A 17,998-nucleotide genomic window follows, 5' to 3' on the forward strand; every position below is an offset into this window, starting at 1 on the left:
CCGCGTTCCCTCTCCGTCCCGATCCGCGTTCCCTCTCCGTCTCGATCCGCGTTCCCTCTCCGTCTCCATCCGCGTTCCCCTCTCCGTCTCGATCCGCGTTCCCTCTCCGTCTCGATCCACGTTCCCTCTCCGTCTCGATCCGCGTTCCCTCTCCGTCTCGATCCGCGTTCCCTCTCCGTCCCGATCCGCGTTCCCTCTCCGTCTCGATCCGCGTTACCTCTCCGTCTCGATCCGCGTTACCTCTCCGTCTCGATCCGCGTTCCCTCTCCGTCTCTGGAGAAGGACGAGCGCAACTGTGAGAGACTCCCGTCCCTCTGTCTCCCCCGTCCTCTGTCTCCCCCCCCCGTCCCTCTGTCTCCCCCCCCCGTCCCTCTGTCTCCCCCCCCGTCCCTCTGTCTCCCCCCCCCCGTCCCTCTGTCTCCCCCCCCCGCCGTCCCTCTGTCTCCCCCCCCCCGTCCCTCTGTCTCCCCCCCCCCGTCCCTCTGTCTCCCCCCCCCGTCCCTCTGTCTCCCCCCCCCGTCCCTCTGTCTCCCCCCCCCGTCCCTCTGTCTCCCCCCCCGTCCCTCTGTCTCCCCCCCCGTCCCTCTGTCTCCCCCCCCCGTCCCTCTGTCTCCCCCCCCCCGTCCCTCTGTCTCCCCCCCCCCGTCCCTCTGTCTCCCCCCCCCGTCCCCTCTGTCTCCCCCCCCCGTCCCTCTGTCTCCCCCCCCCGTCCCTCTGTCTCCCCCCCCGTCCCTCTGTCTCCCCCCCCGTCCCTCTGTCTCCCCCCCGTCCCTCTGTCTCCCCCCCCGTCCCTCTGTCTCCCCCCCCCGACTCCCTCTGTCTCCCCCCCCGGCTCCCTCTGTCTCCCCCCCGGCGCCCTCTGTCTCCCCCCCGGCGCCCTCTGTCTCCCCCCCGGCGCCCTCTGTCTCCCCCCGGCTCCCTCTGTCTCCCCCCCGGCTCCCTCTGTCTCCCCCTCCCCCCCCCCGGCTCCCTCTGACTCGTCGCCCCCCCCCCGGCTCCCTCTGTCTCGTCTCCCCCCCCCCCCACCCCCCCCGGCTCCCTCTGTCTCCCCCCCGGCTCCCTCTGTCTCCCCCCTCCCCCCCCCCCGGCTCCCTCTGTCTCGTCGCCCCCCCCCCGGCTCCCTCTGTCTCGTCTCCCCCCCCCCCCCCGGCTCCCTCTGTCTCCCCCCCCCCCCCGGCTCCCTCTGTCTCCCCCCCCCCCCCGGCGCCCTCTGTCTCCCCCCCGGCTCCCTCTGTCTCCCCCCCCGGCTCCCTCTGTCTCCCCCTCCCCCCCCCCGGCTCCCTCTGACTCGTCGCCCCACCCCCGGCTCCCTCTGTCTCGTCTCCCCCCCCCCCCCCCCCCCCGGCTCCCTCTGTCTCCCCCCCGGCTCCCTCTGTCTCCCCTCCCCCCCCCGGCTCCCTCTGTCTCGTCGCCCCCCCCCCGGCTCCCTCTGTCTCGTCTCCCCCCCCCCCCCCCCGGCTCCCTCTGTCTCCCCCCCCCCCCGGCTCCCTCTGTCTCCCCCCCCCCCCCCCCCGGCTCCCTCTGTCTCCCCCCCCCCCCCCCCCGGCTCCCTCTGTCTCCCCCCCCCCCCCCGGCTCCCCCTGTCTCCCCCCCCCCCCCCCCGGCTCCCTCTGTCTCCCGCCCCCCCACCCCGGCTCCTCTCCGTCTCGATCCGCGTTCCCTCTCCGTCTCGATCCGCGTTCCCTCTTCGTCTCGATCCGCGTTCCCTCCCCGTCTCGATCCGCGTTCCCTCTCCGTCTCGATCCGCGTTCCCTCTCCGTCTCGATCCGCGTTCCCTCTCCGTCTCGATCCGCGTTCCCTCCGTCTCGTCGCGTCCTCTCCGTCTCGATCCGCGTTCCCTCTCCGTCTCGATCCGCGTTCCCTCTCCGTCTCGATCCGCGTTCCCTCTCCGTCTCGATCCGCGATCCCTCTCCGTCTCGATCCGCGTTCCCTCTCCGTCTCGATCCGCGTTCCCTCTCCGTCTCGATCCGCGTTCCCTCTCCGTCTCCGATCCGCGTTCCCTCTCCGTCTCGATCCGCGTTCCCTCTCCGTCTCGATCCGCGTTCCCTCTCCGTCTCGATTCCGCGTTCCCTCTCCGTCTCCATCCGCGTTCCCTCTCCGTCTCGATCCGCGTTCCCTCTCCGTCTCGCATCCGCGTTCCCTCTCCGTCTCGTTCCCTCTCCGTCTCGATCCGCGTTCCCTCTCCGTCTCGATCCACGTTCCCTCTCCGTCTCGATCCGCGTTCCCTCTGCGTCTCGATCCGCGATCCCTCTCCGTCTCGATCCGCGTTCCCTCTCCGTCTCGATCCGCGTTCCCTCTCCGTCTCGATCCGCGTTCCCTCTCCGACCCGATCCGCGTTCCCTCTCCGTCTCAATCTCTCGTTCCTCTATGTCTCGATCCGCATTTCCTCTGGGTCTCGATCCGCGTTTCCTCTGCGTCTCGATCCGCGTTCCCTCTCCGTCTCGATCCGCGTTCCCTCTCCCTCTCGATCCGCGGTCCCTCTCCGTCTCGATCCGCGTTCCCTCTCCGTCTCGATCCGCGTTCCCTCTCCGTCTCGATCTCTCGTTCCTCTATGTCTCGATCCGCATTTCCTCTGGGTCTCGATCCGCGTTTCCTCTGCGTCTCGATCCGCGTTCCCTCTCCGTCTCGATCCGCGTTCCCTCTCCGTCTCGATCCGCGTTCCCTCTCCGTCTCGATCCGCGTTCCCTCTCCGTCTCGATCCGCGTTCCCTCTCCGTCTCGATCCGCGTTCCCTCTCCGTCTCGATCCGCGTTCCCTCTCCGTCTCGATCCGCGTTCCCTCTCCGTCTCGATCCGCGTTACCTCTCCGTCTCGATCCGCGTTCCCTCTCCGTCTCGATCTCTCCTTCCTCTCCGTCTCGATCCGCGTTCCCTCTCCGTCTCGATCCGCATTCCCTCTCCGTCTCGATCTCTCCTTCCTCTCCGTCTCGATCCGCGTTCCCTCTCCGTCTCGATCCGCGTTCCCTCTCCGTCTCGATCCGCGTTCCCTCTCCGTCTCGATCCGCGTTCCCTCTCCGTCTCGATCCGCGTTCCCTCTCCGTCTCGATCCGCGTTCCCTCTCCGTCTCGATCCGCGTTCCCTCTCCGTCTCGATCCGCGTTCCCTCTCCGTCTCGATCCGCGTTCCCTCTCCGTCTCGATCCGCGTTCCCTCTCCGTCTCGATCCGCGGTCCCTCTCCGTCTCGATCCGCGGTCCCTCTCCGTCTCGATCCGCGGTCCCTCTCCGTCTCAATCCGCGTTCCCTCTCCCCCTCGATCTCTCCTTCCTCTCCGTCTCGATCCGCGTTACCTCTCCCCCTTGATCTCTCCTTCCTCTCCGTCTCGATCCGCGTTACCTCTCCCCCTTGATCTCTCCTTCCTCTGCGTCTCGATCTCTCCTTCCTCTCCGTCTCGATCCGCGTTCCCTCTCCGTCCCGATCCGCGTCCCCTCTCCGTCTCGATCCGCGTCCCCTCTCCGTCCCGATCCGCGTTCCCTCTCCGTCTCGATCCGCGTTCCCTCTCCGTCTCGATCTCTCCTCCCTCTCCGTCTCGATCCGCATTCCCTCTCCGTCTCGATCTCTCCTTCCTCTCCGTCTCGATCCGCGTTCCCTCTCCGTCTCGATCCGCGTTTCCTCTCCATCTGAATCCGCGTTCCCTCTCCGTCTCGATCCTCGTTCCCTCTCCGTCTCGATCTCTCCTTCCTCTCCGTCTCGATCCGCGATCCCTCTCCGTCTCGATCTCTCCTTCCTCTCCGTCTCGATCCGCGATCCCTCTCCGTCTCGATCCGCGTTCCCTCTCCGTCTCGATCCGCGTTACCTCTCCCCCTCGATCTCTCCTTCCTCTCCGTCTCGATCCGCGTTACCTCTCCCCCTTGATCTCTCCTTCCTCTGCGTCTCGATCTCTCCTTCCTCTCCGTCTCGATCCGCGTTCCCTCTCCGTCCCGATCCGCGTCCCCTCTCCGTCTCGATCCGCGTTCCCTCTCCGTCCCGATCCGCGTTCCCTCTCCGTCTCGATCCGCGTTCCCTCTCCGTCTCGATCCGCGTTCCCTCTCCGTCTCGATCTCTCCTCCCTCTCCGTCTCGATCCGCATTCCCTCTCCGTCTCGATCTCTCCTTCCTCTCCGTCTCGATCTGCGTTCCCTCTCCGTCTCGATCCGCGTTTCCTCTCCATCTCAATCCGCGTTCCCTCTCCGTCTCGATCCTCGTTCCCTCTCCGTCTCGATCTCTCCTTCCTCTCCGTCTCGATCCGCGATCCCTCTCCGTCTCGATCCGCGTTCCCTCTCCGTCCCGATCCGCGATCACTCTCCGTCTCGTTCCTCGTTCCCTCTCCGTCTCGATCTCTCCTTCCTCTCCGTCTCGATCCGCGTTCCCTCTCTGTCTCGATCCGCGTTCCCTCTCCGTCTCGATCCGCGTTCCCTCTCCGTCCCGATCCGCGTTCCCTCTCTGTCTCGATCTCTCCTTCCTCTCCGTATCGATCCGCGATCCCTCTCCGTCTCGATCCGCGTTCCCTCTCCGTCTCGATCCGCGTTCCCTCTCCGTCCCGATCCGCGTTCCCTCTCTGTCTCGATCTCTCCTTCCTCTCCGTATCGATCCGCGATCCCTCTCCGTCTCGATCCGCGTTCCCTCTCCGTCTCGATCCGCGTTCCCTCTCCGTCTCGATCCGTGTTCCCTCTCCGTCTCGATCTCTCCTCCCTCTCCGTCTCGATCCGCATTCCCTCTCCGTCTCGATCTCTCCTTCCTCTCCGTCTCGATCCGCGTTTCCTCTCCCTCTCAATCCACGTTCCCTCTCCATCTCGATCCGCTTTCCCTCTCCGTCTTGATCCGCGTTCCCTCTCCGTCCCAATCCGCGTTCCCTCTCCGTCTCGATCTCTCCTTCCTCTCCGTCTCGATCCGCGATCCCTCTCCGTCTCGATCCGCGTTCCCTCTCCGTCCCGATCCGCGTTCCCTCTCCGTCTCGATCCGCGTTCCCTCTCCGTCTCGATCCGCATTCCCTCTCCGTCCCGATCCGCGTTCCCTCTCCGTCTCGATCCGCGTTCCCTCTCCGTCTCGATCCGCGTTCCCTCTCCGTCTCGATCTCTCCTTCCTCTCCGTCTCGATCTCTCCTTCCTCTCCGTCTCGATCCGCGATCCCTCTCCGTCTCGATCCGCGTTCCCTCTCCGTCCCGATCCGCGTTCCCTCTCCGTCCCGATCCTCGTTCCCTCTCCGTCCTGATCTCTCCTCCCTCTCCGTCTCGATCCGCATTCCCTCTCCGTCTCGATCTCTCCTTCCTCTCCGTCTCGATCCGCGTTTCCTCTCCATCTCAATCCACGTTCCCTCTCCGTCCCGATCCGCGTTCCCTCTCCGTCTCGATCCTCGTTCCCTCTCCGTCTCGATCCTCGTTCCCTCTCCGTCTCGATCTCTCCTTCCTCTCCGTCTCGATCCGCGTTCCCTCTCCGTCTCGATCCGCGTTCCCTCTCCGTCTCGATCCGCGATCCCTCTCCGTCTCGATCCACGATCCCTCTCCGTCTCGATCCGTGTTCCCTCTCCGTCTCGATCCGCGTTCCCTCTCCGTCCCGATACGCGTTCCCTCTCCGTCTCGATCTCTCCTTCCTCTCCGTATCGATCCGCGATCCCTCTCCGTCTCGATCCGCGTTCCCTCTCCGTCCCGATCCGCGTTCCCTCTCCGTCTCGATCTCTCCTTCCTCTCCGTCTCGATCCGCGTTCCCTCTCCGTTTCGATCCGCATTCCCTCTCCGTCTCGATCTCTCCTTCCTCTCCGTCTCGATCCGCGTTCCCTCTCCGTCTCGATCCGCGTTTCCTCTCCGTCTCGATCCGCGTTCCCTCTCCGTCTCGATCCGCGTTTCCTCTCCGTCTCAATCCGCGTTCCCTCTCCGTCCCGATCCGCGTTCCCTCTCCGTCTCGATCCGCGTTCCCTCTCCGTCTCGATCCGCGTTCCCTCTCCGTCACGATCCGCGTTCCCTCTCCGTCCCGATCCGCGTTCCCTCTCCGTCTCGATCCGCGTTCCCTCTCCGTCTCGATCTCTCCTTCCTCTCCGTCTCGATCCGCGATCCCTCTCCGTCTCGATCCGCGTTTCCTCTCCGTCTCGATCCGCGTTCCCTCTCCGTCTCGATCCGCGTTTCCTCTCCGTCTCGATCCGCGTTCCCTCTCCGTCCCGATCCGCGTTCCCTCTCCGTCCCGATCCGCGTTCCCTCTCCGTCTCGATCCGCGTTCCCTCTCCGTCCCGATCCGCGTTCCCTCTCCGTCTCGATCCGCGATCCCTCTCCGTCTCGATCTCTCCTCCCTCTCCGTCTCGATCCGCATTCCCTCTCCGTCTCGATCTCTCCTTCCTCTCCGCCTCGACCCGCGTTTCCTCTCCCTCTCCGTCTCGATCCGCATTCCCTCTCCGTCTCGATCTCTCCTCCCTCTCCGTCTCGATCCGCGTTCCCTCTCCGTCCCGATCCGCGTTCCCTCTCCGTCTCGATCCGCGTCCCCTCTCCGTCTCGATCTCTCCTTCCTCTCCGTCTCGATCCGCGTTCCCTCTCCGTCTCGATCCGCATTCCCTCTCCGTCTCGATCCGCGTTCCCTCTCCGTCACGATCCGCGTTCCCTCTCCGTCCCGATCCGCGTTCCCTCTCCGTCTCGATCCGCGTTCCCTCTCCGTCTCGATCTCTCCTTCCTCTCCGTCTCGATCCGCGATCCCTCTCCGTCTCGATCCGCGATCCCTCTCCGTCTCGATTCGCGTTCCCTCTCTGTCCCGATCCGCATTCCCTCTCCGTCTCGATCCGCGTTCCCTCTCCGTCTCCATCCGCGTTCCCTCTCCGTCTCGATCCGCGTTCCCTCTCCGTCTCGATCCGCGTTCCCTCTCAGTCTCGATCCGCGTTCCCTCTCCGTCTCGATCCGCGTTCCCTCTCCGTCCCGATCCGCGTTCCCTCTCCGTCTCGATCCGTGTTCCCTCTCCGTCTCGATCCGCGTTCCCTATCCGTCCCGATCCGCGTTCCCTCTCCGTCTCGATCCGCGTTCCCTCTCCGTCTCGATCCGCGTTCCCTCTCCGTCTCGATCCGCGTTCCCTCTCCGTCTCGATCCGCGTTCCCTCTCCGTCTCGATCCGCGTTCCCTCTCCGTCTCGATCCGCGATCCCTCTCCGTCTCGATCTCTCCTTCCTCTCCGTATCGATCCGCGTCCCCTCTCCGTCCCGATCCGCGTTCCCTCTCCGTCTTGATCCGCGTTCCCTCTCCGTCTCGATCCGCGATCCCTCTCCGTCCCGATCCGCGTTCCCTCTCCGTCTCGATCCGCGTTCCCTCTCCGTATCGATCCGCGTCCCCTCTCCGTCCCGATCCGCGTTCCCTCTCCGTCTCGATCCGCGTTCCCTCTCCGTCTCGATCCGCGATCCCTCTCCGTCTCGATCCGCGTTCCCTCTCCGTCTCGATCCGCGACCCCTCTCCGTCTCGATCTCTCCTTCCTCTCCGTATCGATCCGCGTCCCCTCTCCGTCTCGATCCGCGTTCCCTCTCCGTCTCGATCCGCGTTCCCTCTCCGTCTCGATCCGCGATCCCTCTCCGTCTCGATCTCTCCTTCCTCTCCGTATCGATCCGCGTCCCCTCTCCGTCTCGATCCGCGTTCCCTCTCCGTCTCGATCTCTCCTTCCTCTCCGTCTCGATCCGCGTTCCCTCTCCCTCTCGATCCGCGTTCCCTCTCCGTCTCGATCCGCGTTCCCTCTCCGTCTCGATCCGCGTTCCCTCTCCGTCCCGATCCGCGTCCCCTCTCCGTCTCGATCCGCGTTCCCTCTCCGTCTCGATCCGCGATCCCTCTCCGTCTCGATCCGCGTTCCCTCTCCGTCTCGATCTCTCCTTCCTCTCCGTCTCGATCCGCGTTCCCTCTCCGTCCCGATCCGCGTTCCCCCTCCGTCCCGATCCGCGTTCCCCCTCCGTCCCGATCCGCGTTCCCCCTCCGTCCCGATCCGCGTTCCCTCTCCGTCTCGATCCGCGTTCCCTCTCCGTCTCGATCTCTCCTTCCTCTCCGTCTCGATCCGCGTTCCCTCTCCGTCTCGATCCGCGTTCCCTCTCCGTCTCGATCCGCGTTCCCTCTCCGTCTCGATCTCTCCTTCCTCTCCGTCTCGATCCGCGTTCCCTCTCCGTCTCGATCCGCGATCCCTCTCCGTCTCGATCCTCGTTCCCTCTCCGTCCCGATCCGCGTTCCCTCTCCGTCCCGATCCGCGTTCCCTCTCCGTCCCGATCCGCGTTCCCTCTCCGTCTCCGTCTCGATCCGCGATCCCTCTCCGTCTCGATCCGCGTTCCCTCTCCGTCCCGATCCGCGTTCCCTCTCCGTCCCGATCCGCGTTCCCTCTCCCTCTCGATCCGCGTTCCCTCTCCCTCTCGATCCGCGTTCCCTCTCCCTCTCGATCCGCGTTCCCTCTCCCTCTCGATCCGCGTTCCCTCTCCGTCTCGATCCGCGTTCCCTCTCCGTCCCGATCCGCGTTCCCTCTCCCTCTCGATCCGCGTTCCCTCTCCGTCTCGATCCGCGTTCCCTCTCCGTCTCGATCCGCGTTCCCCTCTCCGTCTCGATCCGCGATCCCTCTCCGTCTCGATCTCTCCTTCCTCTCCGTCCCGATCCGCGTTCCCTCTCCGTCTCGATCCGCGATCCCTCTCCGTCCCGATCCGCGTTCCCTCTCCGTCTCGATCCGCGTTCCCTCTCCGTATCGATCCGCGTCCCCTCTCCGTCCCGATCCGCGTTCCCTCTCCGTCTCGATCCGCGTTCCCTCTCCGTCTCGATCCGCGTTCCCTCTCCGTCTCGATCCGCGATCCCTCTCCGTCTCGATCCGCGTTCCCTCTCCGTCTCGATCCGCGTTCCCTCTCCGTCTCGATCCGCGTTCCCTCTCCGTCTCGATCCGCGTTCCCTCTCCGTCTCGATCCGCGACCCCTCTCCGTCTCGATCTCTCCTTCCTCTCCGTATCGATCCGCGTCCCCTCTCCGTCTCGATCCGCGTTCCCTCTCCGTCTCGATCCGCGTTCCCTCTCCGTCTCGATCCGCGTTCCCTCTCCGTCTCGATCCGCGATCCCTCTCCGTCTCGATCTCTCCTTCCTCTCCGTATCGATCCGCGTCCCCTCTCCGTCTCGATCCGCGTTCCCTCTCCGTCTCGATCTCTCCTTCCTCTCCGTCTCGATCCGCGTTCCCTCTCCCTCTCGATCCGCGTTCCCTCTCCGTCTCGATCCGCGTTCCCTCTCCGTCTCGATCCGCGTTCCCTCTCCGTCCCGATCCGCGTCCCCTCTCCGTCTCGATCCGCGTTCCCTCTCCGTCTCGATCCGCGATCCCTCTCCGTCTCGATCCGCGTTCCCTCTCCGTCTCGATCTCTCCTTCCTCTCCGTCTCGATCCGCGTTCCCTCTCCGTCCCGATCCGCGTTCCCCCTCCGTCCCGATCCGCGTTCCCCCTCCGTCCCGATCCGCGTTCCCCCTCCGTCCCGATCCGCGTTCCCTCTCCGTCTCGATCCGCGTTCCCTCTCCGTCTCGATCCGCGTTCCCTCTCCGTCTCGATCTCTCCTTCCTCTCCGTCTCGATCCGCGTTCCCTCTCCGTCTCGATCCGCGTTCCCTCTCCGTCCCGATCCGCGTTCCCTCTCCCTCTCGATCCGCGTTCCCTCTCCCTCTCGATCCGCGTTCCCTCTCCCTCTCGATCCGCGTTCCCTCTCCCTCTCGATCCGCGTTCCCTCTCCGTCTCGATCCGCGTTCCCTCTCCGTCCCGATCCGCGTTCCCTCTCCCTCTCGATCCGCGTTCCCTCTCCATCTCGATCCGCGTTCCCTCTCCGTCTCGATCCGCGTTCCCCTCTCCGTCTCGATCCGCGTTCCCTCTCCGTCTCGATCCGCGATCCCTCTCCGTCTCGATCCGCGATCCCTCTCCGTCTCGATCCGCGTTCCCTCTCCGTCCCGATCCGCGTTCCCTCTCCCTCTCGATCCGCGTTCCCTCTCCCTCTCGATCCGCGTTCCCTCTCCCTCTCGATCCGCGTTCCCTCTCCCTCTCGATCCGCGTTCCCTCTCCGTCACGATCCGCGTTCCCTCTCCGTCCCGATCCGCGTTCCCTCTCCCTCTCGATCCGCGTTCCCTCTCCGTCTCGATCCGCGTTCCCTCTCCGTCTCGATCCGCGTTCCCTCTCCGTCTCGATCCGCGTTCCCTCTCCCTCTCGATCCGCGTTCCCTCTCCGTCTCGATCCGCGTTCCCTCTCCGTCTCGATCCGCGTTCCCTCTCCGTCTCGATCCGCGATCCCTCTCCGTCTCGATCCGCGTTCCCTCTCCGTCTCGATCCGCGTTCCCTCTCCGTCCCGATCCGCGTCCCCTCTCCGTCTCGATCTCTCCTTCCTCTCCGTATCGATCCGCGTTCCCTCTCCGTCCCGATCCGCGTTCCCTCTCCGTCTCGATCCGCGTTCCCCTCTCCGTCTCGATCCGCGATCCCTCTCCGTCTCGATCCGCGATCCCTCTCCGTCTCGATCCGCATTCCCTCTCCGTCCCGATCCGCGTTCCCTCTCCGTCTCGATCCGCGTTCCCTCTCCGTCTCGATCCGCGTTCCCTCTCCGTCTCGATCTCTCCTTCCTCTCCGTCTCGATCTCTCCTTCCTCTCCGTCTCGATCCGCGATCCCTCTCCGTCTCGATCCGCGATCCCTCTCCGTCTCGATCCGCGTTCCCTCTCCGTCCCGATCCGCGTTCCCTCTCCGTCCCGATCCTCGTTCCCTCTCCGTCCTGATCTCTCCTCCCTCTCCGTCTCGATCCGCATTCCCTCTCCGTCTCGATCTCTCCTTCCTCTCCGTCTCGATCCGCGTTTCCTCTCCATCTCAATCCACGTTCCCTCTCCGTCCCGATCCGCGTTCCCTCTCCGTCTCGATCCTCGTTCCCTCTCCGTCTCGATCCTCGTTCCCTCTCCGTCTCGATCTCTCCTTCCTCTCCGTCTCGATCCGCGTTCCCTCTCCGTCTCGATCCACGATCCCTCTCCGTCTCGATCCGCGTTCCCTCTCCGTCTCGATCCGCGTTCCCTCTCCGTCCCGATACGCGTTCCCTCTCCGTCTCGATCTCTCCTTCCTCTCCGTATCGATCCGCGATCCCTCTCCGTCTCGATCCGCGTTCCCTCTCCGTCCCGATCCGCGTTCCCTCTCCGTCTCGATCTCTCCTTCCTCTCCGTCTCGATCCGCGTTCCCTCTCCGTCTCGATCCGCATTCCCTCTCCGTCTCGATCTCTCCTTCCTCTCCGTCTCGATCCGCGTTCCCTCTCCGTCTCGATCCGCGTTTCCTCTCCGTCTCGATCCGCGTTCCCTCTCCGTCTCGATCCGCGTTTCCTCTCCGTCTCGATCCGCGTTCCCTCTCCGTCTCGATCCGCGTTCCCTCTCCGTCTCGATCCGCGTTCCCTCTCCGTCACGATCCGCGTTCCCTCTCCGTCCCGATCCGCGTTCCCTCTCCGTCTCGATCCGCGTTCCCTCTCCGTCTCGATCTCTCCTTCCTCTCCGTCTCGATCCGCGATCCCTCTCCGTCTCGATCCGCGTTTCCTCTCCGTCTCGATCCGCGTTCCCTCTCCGTCTCGATCCGCGTTTCCTCTCCGTCTCGATCCGCGTTCCCTCTCCGTCCCGATCCGCGTTCCCTCTCCGTCTCGATCCGCGTTCCCTCTCCGTCCCGATCCGCGTTCCCTCTCCGTCTCGATCCGCGATCCGTCTCCGTCTCGATCTCTCCTCCCTCTCCGTCTCGATCCGCGATCCGTCTCCGTCTCGATCTCTCCTCCCTCTCCGTCTCGATCCGCATTCCCTCTCCGTCTCGATCTCTCCTTCCTCTCCGTCTCGACCCGCGTTTCCTCTCCCTCTCCGTCTCGATCCGCATTCCCTCTCCGTCTCGATCTCTCCTCCCTCTCCGTCTCGATCCGCGTTCCCTCTCCGTCCCGATCCGCGTCCCCTCTCCGTCTCGATCTCTCCTTCCTCTCCGTCTCGATCCGCGTTCCCTCTCCGTCTCGATCCGCATTCCCTCTCCGTCTCGATCCGCGTTCCCTCTCCGTCACGATCCGCGTTCCCTCTCCGTCCCGATCCGCGTTCCCTCTCCGTCTCGATCCGCGTTCCCTCTCCGTCTCGATCTCTCCTTCCTCTCCGTCTCGATCCGCGATCCATCTCCGTCTCGATCCGCGATCCCTCTCCGTCTCGATCCGCGTTCCCTCTCCGTCCCGATCCGCGTTCCCTCTCCGTCTCCATCCGCGTTCCCTCTCCGTCTCCATCCGCGTTCCCTCTCCGTCTCGATCCGCGTTCCCTCTCCGTCTCGATCCGCGTTCCCTCTCCGTCTCGATCCGCGTTCCCTCTCCGTCTCGATCCGCGTTCCCTCTCCGTCCCGATCCGCGTTCCCTCTCCGTCTCGATCCGTGTTCCCTCTCCGTCTCGATCCGCGTTCCCTATTCGTCCCGATCCGCGATCCCTCTCCGTCTCGATCCGCGTTCCCTCTCCGTCTCGATCCGCGTTCCCTCTCCGTCTCGATCCGCGTTCCCTCTCCGTCTCGATCCGCGTTCCCTCTCTGTCTCGATCCGCGTTCCCTCTCCGTCTCGATCCGCGATCCCTCTCCGTCTCGATCTATCCTTCCTCTCCGTATCGATCCGCGTCCCCTCTCCGTCCCGATCCGCGTTCCCTCTCCGTCTCGATCCGCGTTCCCTCTCCGTCTCGATCCGCGATCCCTCTCCGTCCCGATCCGCGTTCCCTCTCCGTCTCGATCCGCGTTCCCTCTCCGTCTCGATCCGCGTTCCCTCTCCGTCTCGATCCGCGATCCCTCTCCGTCTCGATCCGCGTTCCCTCTCCGTCTCGATCCGCGTTCCCTCTCCGTCTCGATCCGCGACCCCTCTCCGTCTCGATCTCTCCTTCCTCTCCGTATCGATCCGCGTCCCCTCTCCGTCTCGATCCGCGTTCCCTCTCCGTGTCGATCCACGTTCCCTCTCCGTCTCGATCCGCGATCCCTCTCCGTCTCGATCTCTCCTTCCTCTCCGTATCGATCCGCGTCCCCTCTCCGTCTCGATCCGCGTTCCCTCTCCGTCTCGATCTCTCCTTCCTCTCCGTCTCGATCCGCGTTCCCTCTCCCTCTCGATCCGCGTTCCCTCTCCGTCTCGATCCGCGTTCCCTCTCCGTCCCGATCCGCGTCCCCTCTCCGTCTCGATCCGCGATCCCTCTCCGTCTCGATCCGCGTTCCCTCTCCGTCTCGATCTCTCCATCCTCTCCGTCTCGATCCGCGTTCCCTCTCCGTCCCGATCCGCGTTCCCTCTCCGTCTCGATCCGCGACCCCTCTCCGTCTCGATCTCTCCTTCCTCTCCGTATCGATCCGCGTCCCCTCTCCGTCTCGATCCGCGTTCCCTCTCCGTGTCGATCCACGTTCCCTCTCCGTCTCGATCCGCGATCCCTCTCCGTCTCGATCTCTCCTTCCTCTCCGTATCGATCCGCGTCCCCTCTCCGTCTCGATCCGCGTTCCCTCTCCGTCTCGATCTCTCCTTCCTCTCCGTCTCGATCCGCGTTCCCTCTCCCTCTCGATCCGCGTTCCCTCTCCCTCTCGATCCGCGTTCCCTCTCCGTCTCGATCCGCGTTCCCTCTCCGTCTCGATCCGCGTTCCCTCTCCGTCCCGATCCGCGTCCCCTCTCCGTCTCGATCCGCGATCCCTCTCCGTCTCGATCCGCGTTCCCTCTCCGTCTCGATCTCTCCATCCTCTCCGTCTCGATCCGCGTTCCCTCTCCGTCCCGATCCGCGTTCCCCCTCCGTCCCGATCCGCGTTCCCCCTCCGTCCCGATCCGCGTTCCCCCTCCGTCCCGATCCGCGTTCCCTCTCCGTCTCGATCCGCGTTCCCGCTCCGTCTCGATCCGCGTTCCCTCTCCGTCTCGATCTCTCCTTCCTCTCCGTCTCGATCCGCGTTCCCTCTCCGTCTCGATCCGCGTTCCCTCTCCGTCTCGATCCGCGTTCCCTCTCCGTCTCGATCTCTCCTTCCTCTCCGTCTCGATCCGCGTTCCCTCTCCGTCTCGATCCGCGATCCCTCTCCGTCTCGATCCTCGTTCCCTCTCCGTCTCGATCCGCGTTCCCTCTCCGTCCCGATCCGCGTTCCCTCTCCGTCCCGATCCGCGTTCCCTCTCCGTCTCGATCCGCGATCCCTCTCCGTCTCGATCCGCGTTCCCTCTCCGTCTCGATCCGCGTTCCCTCTCCGTCCCGATCCGCGTTCCCTCTCCCTCTCGATCCGCGTTCCCTCTCCCTCTCGATCCGCGTTCCCTCTCCCTCTCGATCCGCGTTCCCTCTCCGTCTCGATCCGCGTTCCCTCTCCGTCTCGATCCGCGTTCCCTCTCCGTCCCGATCCGCGTTCCCTCTCCGTCTCGATCCGCGTTCCCTCTCCGTCTCGATCCGCGTTCCCCTCTCCGTCTCGATCCGCGTTCCCTCTCCGTCTCGATCCGCGATCCCTCTCCGTCTCGATCCGCGTTCCCTCTCCGTCCCGATCCGCGTTCCCTCTCCCTCTCGATCCGCGTTCCCTCTCCCTCTCGATCCGCGTTCCCTCTCCCTCTCGATCCGCGTTCCCTCTCCCTCTCGATCCGCGTTCCCTCTCCCTCTCGATCCGCGTTCCCTCTCCGTCACGATCCGCGTTCCCTCTCCGTCCCGATCCGCGTTCCCTCTCCCTCTCGATCCGCGTTCCCTCTCCGTCTCGATCCGCGTTCCCTCTCCGTCTCGATCCGCGTTCCCTCTCCGTTTCGATCCGCGTTCCCTCTCCCTCTCGATCCGCGTTCCCTCTCCGTCTCGATCCGCGTTCCCTCTCCGTCTCGATCCGCGTTCCCTCTCCGTCTCGATCCGCGATCCCTCTCCGTCTCGATCCGCGATCCCTCTCCGTCTCGATCCGCGTTCCCTCTCCGTCTCGATCCGCGTTCCCTCTCCGTCCCGATCCGCGTCCCCTCTCCGTCTCGATCTCTCCTTCCTCTCCGTATCGATCCGCGTTCCCTCTCCGTCCCGATCCGCGTTCCCTCTCCGTCTCGATCCGCGTTCCCCTCTCCGTCTCGATCCGCGATCCCTCTCCGTCTCGATCCGCGATCCCTCTCCGTCTCGATCCGCGTTCCCTCTCCGTCTCGATCCGCGATCCCTCTCTGTCTCGATCCGCGTTCCCTCTCCGTCTCGATCCGCGTTCCCTCTCCGTCTCGATCCGCGTTCCCTCTCCGTCTCGATCCGCGTTCCCTCTCCGTCTCGATCCGCGTTCCCTCTCCCTCTCGATCCGCGTTCCCTCTCCCTCTCGATCCGTGTTCCATCTCCGTCTCGATCCGCGTTCCCTCTCCGTCTCGATCCGCGATCCCTCTCCGTCTCGATCCGCGATCCCTCTCCGTCTCGATCCGCGTTCCCTCTCCGTCTCGATCCGCGTTCCCTCTCCGTCTCGATCCGCGTTCCCTCTCCGTCCCGATCCGCGTCCCCTCTCCGTCTCGATCTCTCCTTCCTCTCCGTATCGATCCGCGTTCCCTCTCCGTCCCGATCCGCGTTCCCTCTCCGTCTCGATCCGCGATCCCTCTCCGTCTCGATCCTCGTTCCCTCTCCGTCTCGATCCGCGTTCCCTCTCCGTCCCGATCCGCGTTCCCTCTCCGTCCCGATCCGCGTTCCCTCTCCGTCTCGATCCGCGATCCCTCTCCGTCTCGATCCGCGTTCCCTCTCCGTCTCGATCCGCGTTCCCTCTCCGTCCCGATCCGCGTTCCCTCTCCCTCTCGATCCGCGTTCCCTCTCCCTCTCGATCCGCGTTCCCTCTCCCTCTCGATCCGCGTTCCCTCTCCCTCTCGATCCGCGTTCCCTCTCCGTCTCGATCCGCGTTCCCTCTCCGTCCCGATCCGCGTTCCCTCTCCGTCTCGATCCGCGTTCCCTCTCCGTCTCGATCCGCGTTCCCCTCTCCGTCTCGATCCGCGTTCCCTCTCCGTCTCGATCCGCGATCCCTCTCCGTCTCGATCCGCGTTCCCTCTCCGTCCCGATCCGCGTTCCCTCTCCCTCTCGATCCGCGTTCCCTCTCCCTCTCGATCCGCGTTCCCTCTCCCTCTCGATCCGCGTTCCCTCTCCCTCTCGATCCGCGTTCCCTCTCCCTCTCGATCCGCGTTCCCTCTCCGTCCCGATCCGCGTTCCCTCTCCCTCTCGATCCGCGTTCCCTCTCCGTCTCGATCCGCGTTCCCTCTCCGTCTCGATCCGCGTTCCCTCTCCGTTTCGATCCGCGTTCCCTCTCCCTCTCGATCCGCGTTCCCTCTCCGTCTCGATCCGCGTTCCCTCTCCGTCTCGATCCGCGTTCCCTCTCCGTCTCGATCCGCGATCCCTCTCCGTCTCGATCCGCGATCCCTCTCCGTCTCGATCCGCGTTCCCTCTCCGTCTCGATCCGCGTTCCCTCTCCGTCTCGATCCGCGTTCCCTCTCCGTCCCGATCCGCGTCCCCTCTCCGTCTCGATCTCTCCTTCCTCTCCGTATCGATCCGCGTTCCCTCTCCGTCCCGATCCGCGTTCCCTCTCCGTCTCGATCCGCGTTCCCCTCTCCGTCTCGATCCGCGATCCCTCTCCGTCTCGATCCGCGATCCCTCTCCGTCTCGATCCGCGATCCCTCTCCGTCTCGATCCGCGTTCCCTCTCCGTCTCGATCCGCGATCCCTCTCCGTCTCGATCCGCGTTCCCTCTCCGTCTCGATCCGCGTTCCCTCTCCGTCTCGATCCGCGTTCCCTCTCCGTCTCGATCCGCGTTCCCTCTCCCTCTCGATCCGCGTTCCCTCTCCCTCTCGATCCGTGTTCCATCTCCGTCTCGATCCGCGTTCCCTCTCCGTCTCGATCCGCGATCCCTCTCCGTCTCGATCCGCGATCCCTCTCCGTCTCGATCCGCGTTCCCTCTCCGTCTCGATCCGCGTTCCCTCTCCGTCTCGATCCGCGTTCCCTCTCCGTCCCGATCCGCGTCCCCTCTCCGTCTCGATCTCTCCTTCCTCTCCGTATCGATCCGCGTTCCCTCTCCGTCCCGATCCGCGTTCCCTCTCCGTCTCGATCCGCGTTCCCCTCTCCGTCTCGATCCGCGATCCCTCTCCGTCTCGATCCGCGATCCCTCTCCGTCTCGATCCGCGTTCCCTCTCCGTCTCGATCCGCGATCCCTCTCCGTCTCGATCCGCGTTCCCTCTCCGTCTCGATCCGCGTTCCCTCTCCGTCCCGATCCGCGTCCCCTCTCCGTCTCGATCTCTCCTTCCTCTCCGTATCGATCCGCGTTCCCTCTCCGTCTCGATCTCTCCTTCCTCTCCGTCTCGATCCGCGTTCCCTCTCCGTCTCGATCCACGTTCCCTATCCGTCCCGATCCGCGTTCCCTCTCCGTCTCGATCTCTCCTTCCTCTCCGTCTCGATCCGCGTTCCCTCTCCGTCTCGATCCGCATTCCCTCTCCGTCCCGATCCGCGTTCCCTCTCCGTCTCGATCCGCGTTCCCTCTCCGTCTCGATCCACGTTCCCTCTCCGTCTCGATCCGCGTTCCCCCTCCCTCTCGATCTCTCCTTCCTCTGCGTCTCGATCCGCGTTCCCTCTCCGTCTCGATCCGCGTTCCCTCTCCGTCTCGATCCGCGTTCCCTCTCCGTCCCGATCCGCGTTCCCTCTCCGTCTCGATCCCTCTTTCCTCTCCGTCTCAATCCGCGTTCCCTCTCCGTCTCGATCCGCGTTCCCTCTCCGTCCCGATCCGCGTTCCCTCTCCGTCTCGATCAGCGATCCCTCTCCGTCTCGATCCGCGTTCCCTCTCCGTCTCGATCCGCGTTCCCTCTCCGTCTCGATCCCTCTTTCCTCTCCGTCTCAATCCGCGTCCCCTCTCCGTCCCGATCCGCGTTCCCTCCCCGTCCCGATCCGCGTTCCCTCTCCGTCTCGATCCGCGTTCCCTCTCCGTCTCGATCCGCGTTCCCTCTCCGTCCCGATCCGCGTTCCCTCTCCGTCCGGATCCGCGTTCCCTCTCCGTCTCGATCCGCGTTCCCTCTCCGTCCCGATCCGCGTTCCCTCTCCGTCTCGATCCGCGATCCCTCTCCGTCTCGATCCGCGTTCCCTCTCCGTCTCGATCCGCGTTCCCTCTCCGTCCCGATC

General features: G+C 65.4%; 1 long non-coding RNA gene across 1 annotated transcript in view; it reads left to right on the forward strand.

The window, feature by feature from the left end:
* The first annotated feature begins 273 nt into the window (after positions 1–273).
* The window catches only part of LOC140406866 (uncharacterized), a 65,444-nt gene continuing 47,719 nt past the window's right edge, over positions 274–17,998 (forward strand). The window contains exon 1 of the long non-coding RNA XR_011939348.1: positions 274–295. This is a non-coding gene — a long non-coding RNA (uncharacterized lncRNA). The remainder of the gene's footprint in view (positions 296–17,998) is intronic.

The sequence above is a fragment of the Scyliorhinus torazame genome, unplaced genomic scaffold (genome assembly GCF_047496885.1).
Source record: "Scyliorhinus torazame isolate Kashiwa2021f unplaced genomic scaffold, sScyTor2.1 scaffold_963, whole genome shotgun sequence".
Classification (NCBI taxonomy): Eukaryota; Metazoa; Chordata; class Chondrichthyes; order Carcharhiniformes; family Scyliorhinidae; genus Scyliorhinus; species Scyliorhinus torazame.